Here is an 11,180-nt window from a genome sequence, read left to right on the forward strand (position 1 = left end):
TCCGTCTTCGCGGGATCGGTGGAGATCCCCGAAGAATCGACAATGTGACCCAAGTATCTAACGGACCTACGAAGGAGGTGACATTTGGCCGGTTTAAATTTCAACTTAGCCGATCGCATTCGCAAGAACACCCCTCTCAATCGCCGGAGGTGTTCCTCAAACGTTTTACTGAAAACAATGACATCGTCCATATAAATCAAGCATGTATCCCACTGCAAGCCCGACAAAACCAGCTCCATAAGTCGCTGAAACGTCGCTGGAGAGGAGTGAAGTCCCATGGGTAACCGGTTAAACTGGAACAGCCCCCCTGGAGTCCGAAATGCTGTCTTAGGTTTCGACTCTTCGTCGAGCGGCAACTGCCAAAACCCCGATAACAAATCAAGAGTCGAAAAATATCGCGCACCAGACAATGCATCGAGGGACTCATCCATCCTGGGGAGCGGATACGCGTCAGCCACAGAGATGTTATTCAGGCGACGGAAATCAACGCAGAATCGCAGGGACCCGTCCTGCTTCTTAACCAGCACAATAGGCGCTCCCCACGGGCTAGAGGAGGGCGAAATAATATCGGCTTCTAGCATATCGTTAACAGCCGACTGAACATGTTCCTTCTCCACGGGACTCAGTCGGAAGGGATTTAGCCTGACCGGCGCCGCATCGCCCGTTTCAATGTGATGGTGCAACAAATCCGTGCACCCCATGTCATACTTATGTTTACTGAATACATCAGAGAATTCAATGAGCAACTCGCGCAGCGCACCCAACTGCGCCGCCGACAAATCGTCCGAGGCGGCACATAACGAATGGACCCACTCAAGGTCTTCCCTTGGCTCAACGTTCCGCGCGGGGCTCGAGCCCACCTGCGCAACCAACCCATCATCCCCAGGGACCTGCGCCGCGTGAGCCAGCACGGTGCCCTGCGGAATGACAGCTGGTCGCGACTCCGCGTTCAAAACCATCACAAACGGATCCCTGTCAGCCCGCACCAAAGTGTGAGCCACCGATAAATCAAGACCCCCGACAGCCTTGTTAGAAGGACCCAAAAGCATACTCTGTCCCGAAGCCTCCCTCACCCATGGTTTCCGCAACCGGAGGGGAATCAACATCTGTGAACCCGGGGGCACTTGCACTGTCTGCGTCGCCACCGCTTGTATCGTAGCGCACGCTGTCCGAATGTCAGTAGGGCCCGTCAAAAATGAAATCCGGCGACCCGATGGCAGTTCAATGCATCGTTGATCGATAAGAATTTTAATGGGCATTTTAGCCAAAAAGTCAGTGCCCAAAAGACACGGAACTGCCAAAGAAGACGAAACGAAAACGGGTCCCGACAATTTGATATCTCCAATGCAAATGGACGCCCTAACCTGACCGATAATGCCCAACGATCCCCCATTAGCGGCGTAAAATGGCACATCCACTGGAAGCAGCGGACGACATTGGACCGGAAGAATATTATAAATGAGGTCCGATATAATAGTTGCCGATGCCCCCGTGTCCACTAACACCCTAATCTCAACCCCATCAATAGATCCCGTAACAACGGACGAACCCGCCGAAGCAGCCACAATTCTATGCCCCAATTCCGCCCATTCAATGTCTCCCTGGTCCCGGCCGAACCCCCCTCGCCGAACCGAATCCCCGAACCTTAACCGGCCCTCCTCCGCCGCAACGCGGCGTCCCATGTGTGCCGAATAAACAGGCCGAGCGTGTGAGGTGCCGCGACTTGCCGGGGATTGTAGAGATGACTTGGGCTCTCGGTCGTCATCCAGCCGAGCTCCCATGGCGCGCTGCCGCGGAGCGCGGCACCCGGACGCCACGTGGCCCCGGAGGCCGCAGTTATAGCACGTGACGAGGGTCGGAGTAGATCTTGGTTGCTCCGACTTTCGGCCCGATCGCAGAGGCGACCGGGCCCCCGGCCTCCAGTCCCCTGGTCGTCCCGTGGCGAACGCCTCCTCTCGTGGGCTGACGACTTGGGGTTCGGCGACCACCAAACCCGGGGCTGCGACGACAGCAGCGTTGCAACCAACGCCTTGCTTCCGTTGCAGGGCCTCGTGCGCTTGAATACTCGTGGCGACTCTCAAAGAAGAAATATCAATCTCGTCAGCTGTGTTGATAGGGACCCCCAGGTCCTGCGCCAACTTGAGCAGCTGCTCCAAAACCATCGCGTCTTGGCCCTCCTCGTCCATCCGAGGGAACGCAGCATCAGCAAGAGCCAGCAACGCCGTGCGATAGGCCAGCGCGGTCTCCGTGGCCGCTTTCCGTCTTGCGTAGAACTGATGGCGGCACGTAGAGGGAGGCCCGTAGACCCTGGCCAACAAACCCAGCGCATCCTTCAGCGTGGAGCGGTCCGACTTCCGTGCAGCCCTGAAGGCCGCGAGCGCATCGTCGTCCAGCATGGCGGGCAATGCCCGCAGCGCCGTAGCATCGGACCACGCTGACATCTCTTGATGCGCCAAAAACCTTCGCTGAAATTGGCCCCAGTCTCCGCCTTCCGCCTTGAAGGCTGACAACGTGGGCAGGCGCTGCTGAAAAATGAAGTCATCCGCCTCGTGGTTCCTCTCCGCCTGTCCGTCGGTGTCTAAGATGGCGGCTCCAGCAGCAGACGTAAGATGGCGGACCCCCTCGCGCGCTGATGACGTCGATGCGCGCGCTTGGGAACCCACCACCACGTGGCGCTCGCCGTTCCCGCCAAAAGTAGGCCCAGGCGCAATGGCGGGAATCCCCCATTTGTTTTGGCGGGAATCTGCGGGGCGACCTTGTAAAATGTCCCCCACCGTCCCCGCTCCTCCCGACGAGCTGATCTCCGCCAAGATGGACGCGGCGGCGAGCAGCAGCTCCGCCAGTCGGGAGTGCGCCTCACGAAGCCCGGCGTCTGTCCCCGGTCGCTCGGCCGGCGCCGTCGACGGACCCTGCAGCGTGGGCAAGTCCTCTTCCTCACCCCCCGCCACCAGCGGCCCCGAGTCGTCCAGGTCTTCCTCGCGGTCAATCCCGTGGGTCCTACGGGTCTTCCTCGTCTCCATACTTGGAAGCCCGTTTCACTTCTGACACCAGATGAAGTATTGGAAAATGACGGCAGGAAACTCCTTGACGGGAACACACTTCTTTTATTAAATCTTGACTTGTAACAATACAACGCGTGGCCTCTCTTCTTCACAATGCGCTTCTCTTGACTCTGGATTCTGTGCTGCCGGCTCTCTGTGCCTCGTGTAGACTCCGCGCCTCGGCTACACTCCTCTCTCGCCTCGTGTAGACTCTGCGCCTCTGCTACACTCTCCACTCGCCTCGTGTAGACTTTGCATCTCTCTCTCTGGCTACACCGTATGCATACTCGGCTCGTGTAGACCTTCCTCTCTCGCTGGCTACACCGTATGCATACTCGGCTCGTGTAGACCGTTCTCTCTCGCTGGCTACACACTATACATTACTCAGCTCGTGTAGACCGTTCTCTCTCGCTGGCTACACACTATACATTACTCAGCTCGTGTAGACCGTTCTCTCTCGCTGGCTACACACTATACATTACTCAGCTCGTGTAGACCGTTCTCTCTCGCTGGCTACACACTTATACATTACTCAGCTCGTGTAGACCGTTCTCTCTCGCTGGCTACACACTTATACATTACTCAGCTCGTGTAGACCGTTCTCTCTCGCTGGCTACACACTTATACCTTACTCTCCTCTACTCTCCATTACTCTCCTCTCCGGGCTCTATCTCTGCACCTTCGTCTTCATTCTTAGATGGTTCCACTTCTGCCCCTGCTCCTCTGTGCATCACCTTATATACCCCTTCTTCCCGGGAGACGGAGCGGATGCGGACCTCAACGTCGGCACCGCTCCTCAGTTACCCAATCCCCACGCGCTATCCCTACGATCCGGTTCCGCTCAGCGCGTGTCTCCACTCCCCGACCAATCACACCGCGCTGCTACCCGATCACTCCCTCTGGGCGCGTCACCGGCACACAGCCAATCAGCAGCACTACCCCCACCCGCGCACTGACGCCTGCTCCTCCCCGTCAGCGCGCGTCACCACACACACACCCGTACATACGCGCTGGCACACGACATATACACCCAGCGCGTATCACCACTACACAAGTAGCACGGCTAGTTAGCCCAAGGCCTCCTCTCCCTTGCTGAACATGACCCACAATGTCAGCATGTCTGAGGGCTGCTGTTGCCTCCTGGACTGCTTTTCCTGGCCTCCATTTGCGCCCAGTTGCCAAGGTCGGCGCGTTGTTGCTCACCACTGGGTCTCGAGATTCATTCAGTGTCATCTGGAGCCTGGTTTTTGCACACTTGAATTCCTCGGTTAGACTGGTGAGGGGCAGCTTGAGGACACCATTTCCATAGAGGCCTATGGTGGTAAGGCATCGTGGAACTCCGAGCCACTTCTTTAAGTAGCTCGTGGCTCCTCTTTCCATCTTCTCCACTGTTGAGATTGGAACCTCATACACTGCTAGGGGCCACAACACCCGGGGTAGGAGACCAAACTGCAGACACCAGGCCTTTAACTTTCCAGGTAGCTGGGTGTAGTTTAAACGTTTCAAAGCCAACTAAAGAAATTGATGCAATAATTCACGAATGAACAGCGTTGAGTGTAAAATTAAATCTGGTAATTTCGAGCGTTGACATTGAAACTGTAATCAAAATACCCATGGGTAGTTCCCTACAAAATAGAGTCTGGTGCCTTATGCAATCGAAACATTGGACCTGTGCGAATTTGTTCATGTATGTGGTGACCACTGCAGGATGTGCAGTCAAGAGTGTTTAAAACAATCATGAATATATGCACTCGGTAAGTCAATGTCTAGTGATATTAACAATTACACGATGACATTGAAACTAATCAAAATAATATGCAGTTGCGGATCATATTTTCCAACAAGGATGTTCAGTTGATTTTGATAATGTCTATGTATTTTGCAAAGATTATTATTATCATTGGCCAAGACTAACTAGAGAATCCATTTACATTGAGAGGCATAAACAATAATATCAACCGAGCTGACAATTAGTAGGTGCCTTGCCGTCATGAGAACAGCAGTGCAGGTCAATCAGTTCAATACAATAGTTTATTGGCCGTGATTGACGGATTCGATCAGCGTATTGAGGCAAATTTTATTATTTCTAATCGATGACAATAGACTTTTATTAATTATCTTAGGGAGTATCGCTGTTCATTACAAATTGGAGTGTTAAAGCTTTTGTAATTCGAATAAAGCGTTATTTGGTTAACGTTTAATTCAATGGGGGTACTCGCAATGATAAATTAGTGATATAAGTTGATTGAATAGATTGTTGTGTTAGATTTTTTTTATTATTATTATACATCATTAATTTATTTAAAATTAATGGCTCGTGTTATTTCATGGTATGTATTTAATTAAGTGTCATTTAAGAGGATTGGTTAAATTAGCTCCGAGTAGGTTGTTCGGTTTTCGTTTGCCCCTACATTTTGACAAGAGCCCAATGAGTAATCGACCTTACCATTCCTTAAGGTTAGTTACTCCAGCTCAGAGTAGGTTATCCATAGCTTCTCAAGCTTCCTTGCATAAAGCCTTTCAGTCTTTCGCTCTATATTTTGCTGCGTTTCCGTTATGCAGAGCTCGCCCATCTGTTTCATGTGCTCTCTCTCTCTCGTGAATAGCATCTACTCAGTGTGTGGCTCTTTCTTAGGCACTTGGTGATGTCTTAAGGACCCCAGATACGCACACTCCCGAGCCCCGCTCTTCATCTGGGATGCCGTGGTGGCTAGGAGATGTTAACTACCTCGACTGGTATACAAGGAGGTCGTGGGTTCGATCCCAACCCTAACGCCTGCTGCATATTTGGAGCTTGCGTGTCTCTCTCACCATGGTCGGTTGGATTTTTCTCTGCGTTTTCTGCTTTTACCCTCCACGTTTAGAAACATGCGTTTAGAGCATTTGGCTGCTATAAATTTCCATGCGATAAGCCACTTCGTTGAGCTATCATTTGTGGCCAGGTCACTTCTGAAAAAGAGCTACACAGCTCAGTGAGGCTTACCTGTAAATTTTAAAATAATTTATCATCATATTATCATCATGTGGAAATGTATAACGCGTGAGTCGTGATAAATTATAAAGCTTTGTTCACGTGACAATCGTAATAATTGGCTGTGTCAGGTGGAGGTGGGGTGTACAACACATTTACACAGTCTAACCAAATATATAAATAACGCCGTAATCTGTATGTATGTCTCAAAAACATCTACGGTACTTCTCGACAAGGTAGAAAGCTCATATTTTGAACATTATGTTATGACACACACAACAGGAAAAGTAAAAATATCCGCGATTTTTTCTATTTTAGAGCCCCCAAATCTAAATTTTAAATGCCTCAAAAAACATGTTTTTGTGTATCATTCACAAATCGTAAAAATATAAGTTTGCGTTTTTTTCGTTTGTTCGAGCGTTAAATACAATTAAAGCGAGAACCATTGTTCATCTTTATTTTTTTACATTTCGGATTTAAGCGGTTATGAATGAAAAAATATCCGCATTTTATGATGCTTAAATCTGAATAATGAAAACGGTAAAAGATAGCAGCTTCACCTCATAGAGTATTAAGTGACATTTTTTTTGTCCTTTCTATTAAAAAAGAACGCAATCTTTAAATGGAGCAGTTCCGATAGGTACATCTTTAAAGATAAGAAGTTAAATTAAGCCGTTAACAATTTGTGTTTTTTCGCGGGAAAATGCCAATATTTTTTAGTAGTTTGTAAGTTATAGATTTGAAGCTTTCGTGACTACAAGGATTTATACTCTTAGGTTTTTTCGGTAAAGTCACGTAGGTAAAAAATAATAATAAAAGTAATAATAAAAATACAATAATAAATCACGACGTTTCGGAGGCAACACAAGTCTCCGTCATCAGGTATTTTTTTAACCTAGTTTGTAAGTATCTGATCGTAGATAAAATAGTAGAAAAAAAACACATGAGGTAATTATTATATTTAATGAAAACTTTTGCCTGATGAAGACAGGCTTCATGAACTAGTTATTTTTATTTTAATAACAGTGCAATGCCCCACTTCAGGTTGTAGCAAGAAGGCTACAAAACATAACTTTTGGAAATATTTAGCAATGTTGCTCATGTACATTTATGCCGAAAGAAACTCATGAATAGGCCATGAATACATCACTTCGAAAAACGAGGAGTTGCTTGAATGAAAAGAGGTAACAAAAAGCGAGATTAAAAAGTAAAACTGTGTTCTGTCCCTGTTTAGCTCAATATATAAATATAAGTAAAACACATGACATTTTATATTTGAACGGGATGATAACTCATGTTGGATTTACCATGTCTCTTTTTTGCAAACTAGATTCGTCAGATCTTTTCACAACACATTTAAGCTAGTTTAGAGATATTCGCTTGGCTGTGGCTGGCCAGCATTTTTGGCAGGAGAAATATTTCCGTCCATGATCTCGTTCTTCCTGACTTGGCACATCCATTTAAAAGCAAAGTTAATCAGGTGCATGTGTGCATGTGTGTGAGAGAAATAGAGCGAGATGCAGAAAAAGAGGGGACGTGTGTCGTGTAAGTGGACATTATAGCAGCTGTCGACTCTACCTGTTTAGTGTAGAGGAGTCCGTCTCTCCGCCACGACAATGCTCGTCTGAGAAAGCCCAACACAGAGGGGCGGCTTCTTAAAAGTGAGCGCAAGGGGAAGTGAAACGTTAAAAGGAAGTAATTTTACAAACAATTCGGCCAAAGTAAATATAATTTAAATATAGAATAAGTTGCTCATGACCCTACATCACACACACCTGTTGGCTTGCCATAGGTGTTCTACATCTTGGCATCAATTGTCACATTATTTATATGTGTACAGCCCTTTGTCAATCTACTGCTGTTGGCTTGCGGGTTATGAGGGTAATTTGATTATGGATGAATCCACGGGTCAGTGTGGGCTGGTGAAAGTGAGGGACTGAGACGTGGAATCATAAAACAGTGCAATAGATTTGTCTGTCCCTGTCCTCTGCTGCCAATAACGTAGTTCACAATTTAGCCATATCGTGTGGAATTTAGCCACAATTGCCATAATGCAGCTTGAGTTGATTCTGTGATGAGGCCATGTTGCATGCCAGCAATGCAACACTGTGAGTGTAGACAGCCATATACCCGAAACATGATTGCTGGGTGTGCGTCTGAGAACAGGGTTGTACAACAGTATTAACTGATGTGCATATCACGTTAAAGTGTGCATTTGACCAGTGGGATTTTTCCTACGATTTGGATTGCACTTGTGGGTGGATGGTGATATCCACTGCTTTTCTTGGTTCCTGAGGTGCAGAGAACCCTGAGAAGTAACAGCTCACCCCTCTGGTTCAACCTTATTAGCAGTAAGAATTTGGATATCTTTATTTGCTCTCAAGTCTCTTAAGGCTTTTGCTTCACTTAAGGTAATATTTTTGCTGCTGATAAGGGCCGATCGACTGTTGTGATGCCCCGTGAGGACTATTATAATAAATCAAAGATTTACTCAATAAATATGAAACGAGACCCAACCAGCACTTTGGAACGTAAAACAACGGCAATCATTGCCAAGTCATCAATTCCCAAGGAAGAGAAATACCTGATCAAACCAAAGGCATCAAAACCACCAAGACTTTATGGGCTACCAAAAATTCACAAACCTGATGTCCCATTAAGCCCCATAGTACAATAGGCTCTGCCGCGTACAAATTAGCACAATACGTAACGAAACAAATACAGCCCTACGTCGGTAGGACCTCTTTGTTAATCAAATCTCTGAACATCTCGTAAATATAATTAAAAATATTAAGCTTAATCCTAATGATATTCTCGTAAGTTTTGATGTGACCTTTCTGTTCCCGAGAGTTCCGGTCAACGAGTCAAATATATTACCCGACACTCTGGTAACGAACAACGGTTTAGCCAAAGATATGCCAAAACTAGCTGAACACTGATAATTGTTTTTTTACCCTTTTAACTGGCAACAAAACTGACACCTTTCTGACCACAATACCTGCGGTCAGAATGCAAACAAAAAACACAACTTTGATAATGTATGCACTGTCCTTGAAAATGATTGGTCCACACCCGGGACAGCTTTCCTTTGAGCCTAGTCTCACATGGTGTTGGACCAGATGACGCCAAAAGGCGCACAACTCAAAGACAATGCACCATCAGAATATGATGTTCCAAAGGTAGCTGAATACTGTCTAAATAACACCTACTTATTGTGGCAAGGTGACTTCTATAAACCAAAGGAAGGAGCAGCAATGGGCTCTCCTTTGTCTTCTGTGATAGCGAATTTGTACATGGAAGATTTTGAAACAAAAGCAAGAGCTTCAAGCACACTAAAACCATCTGCTTGGTTTAGATATGTGGATGACAAATTGGTGGTCTGGCCACACGGCAAAGATACACTGAACGCATTTCTAAATCATCTCAACTCACAAAACCCATCCATCCAGTTCACCATGGAAGTGGAAGCTGACAGAACTCTACCATTTCTGGATATTCTGCTCAGACGGGGTAGAAATGGTAAACTAACAGTGTTTACCGAAATAAAACGCATACTGACGCCTATCTGAATGCAGAGTCACACCATCACCCGCACAGAAATCTGCTCTTATCAAGACGCTCATTCATCGAGCTAAGAAAGTGTCAGATGGTGACAGTCTGAGAAGTGAAATTCAACACGTTAAAGAAGCGCTGCAAATGAACGGTTACAATGATGCACAAATCAACAGGGCATTGAATACCAAAACCAAATCAAATAACAAGAGCATTTAAACTGTCCAAGTAATTAAAACAATCAAAATACCGTACATGGCGGGAGTAACTGATTAACTAGCCAGATGTTTGGAAAAACAAAACATCCGAGTCAGATTTGGCACGGTACATAAAATATAGAATTTAATATCTGGTACAAAATATATATTACCGAAGCTATCAACAGAAGGTGGGTACAGGATTAACTGTACGTGTGGTAAATGTTATGTTGGGCAAACAGGACGAATGATCAGCACGAGACTAAAAGAACATCAGAGAAATATTAAATTCTCCGAAATGCAACTGTCAGCAGTAGCAGAACACGCGTGCCAACAGGACACTCAATTGATTTGGATAATCTTGAAGTTGTGTGCAAAACAAGCTACTGCTGGCCAAGACTAATTAGCGAATCTATCAAAATTGAAAGAAATCAAAATCATTTTAACCCTTCGGATAGCTACTGTATTAGTGCTGCGTGGAAGCGAATAATCAAATAATACATTATTTAAAAGTATGCCTACAAAGGGCAGCGCACTTCAATACGGATTACCGTTGGTAGGGCTATTTTACTAAACACAATAGACAGGAAAGACAAGTTCAAAGGGCTCGCATAATGCACATGCATAATGTACGTTGCCTCAGTAATTCCCACCCACCCTCCACATTGTGCAAGAGCGCAGAAGCGTGGTCACCACATCTACGCCTCTATATAAGGAATGAAACAGGAAGACTTCTCCACAAATCTGGCTGTCGCCTGATGAAGCTAGTTGTAATTGCTGGCGAAACGTCGTACTCAGTTTGTAAATGTTGTGGCTTGGATTTCCAACACACCGGTGTGCTGTACTAGTGACGAATTGAATGTTCTGTTTACGTGACAACCCTGCCTAGTTGGCTGTCGGGTGGTGGCGGGTTTTAACGACACATTTATATATTTTCGCGATCTAACCCAAAAAACCTGTATTATGGATGATATTGCTCGCGAAAGCCTACGTGTTAAACTGATTATACAACCATTGGGAATTAATCCTGTCAGTCGAAAACATATTTTTTCTGAAATTATCACCATTCATGGTCAGTCCACTCCTGTAAGAAATCATCTCAAACTGCCACAATCCCTCATGATCCTGCACTGCCACAAATCCTCATTTCACGTGATTTGATTTCATCACTCTATCTCCCATGAAGACCACCTCTTGGATTGCCACGATGCTTTATCATGCAAGACCGCAACATATCATGCCAAAGACAAATTACGTTTTGAACAACTTAAACATTTCATGAACCTGCATATATTCGTTAATTCACATGTTACTTTTTTTGCATCTCAATGTAAACATAACTAACCATATGCAGCAGAACCCCTCTCAATGACGGTAATTAGTTCCACTAAACCGGTCGCTAAGTGATTTGGTTGTTAA

The 11,180-nt window shown here is 46.2% G+C and overlaps 1 protein-coding gene across 1 annotated transcript in view; it reads right to left on the reverse strand.

Annotated features, from left to right (window-relative positions):
* LOC144737965 (P2X purinoceptor 4-like) overlaps positions 1 to 7,785 on the reverse strand; it is a 135,515-nt gene extending 127,730 nt beyond the window's left edge. The window contains exon 1 of the mRNA XM_078620880.1: positions 7,591 to 7,785. The gene's annotated coding sequence lies outside the window, so the exon portion shown is untranslated. The remainder of the gene's footprint in view (positions 1 to 7,590) is intronic.
* Positions 7,786 to 11,180: the final 3,395 nt, after the last annotated feature.

This window comes from Lampetra planeri, chromosome 76 (assembly GCF_965212315.1).
Source record: "Lampetra planeri chromosome 76, kcLamPlan1.2.h2, whole genome shotgun sequence".
In the NCBI taxonomy this organism is placed as follows: Eukaryota; Metazoa; Chordata; class Hyperoartia; order Petromyzontiformes; family Petromyzontidae; genus Lampetra; species Lampetra planeri.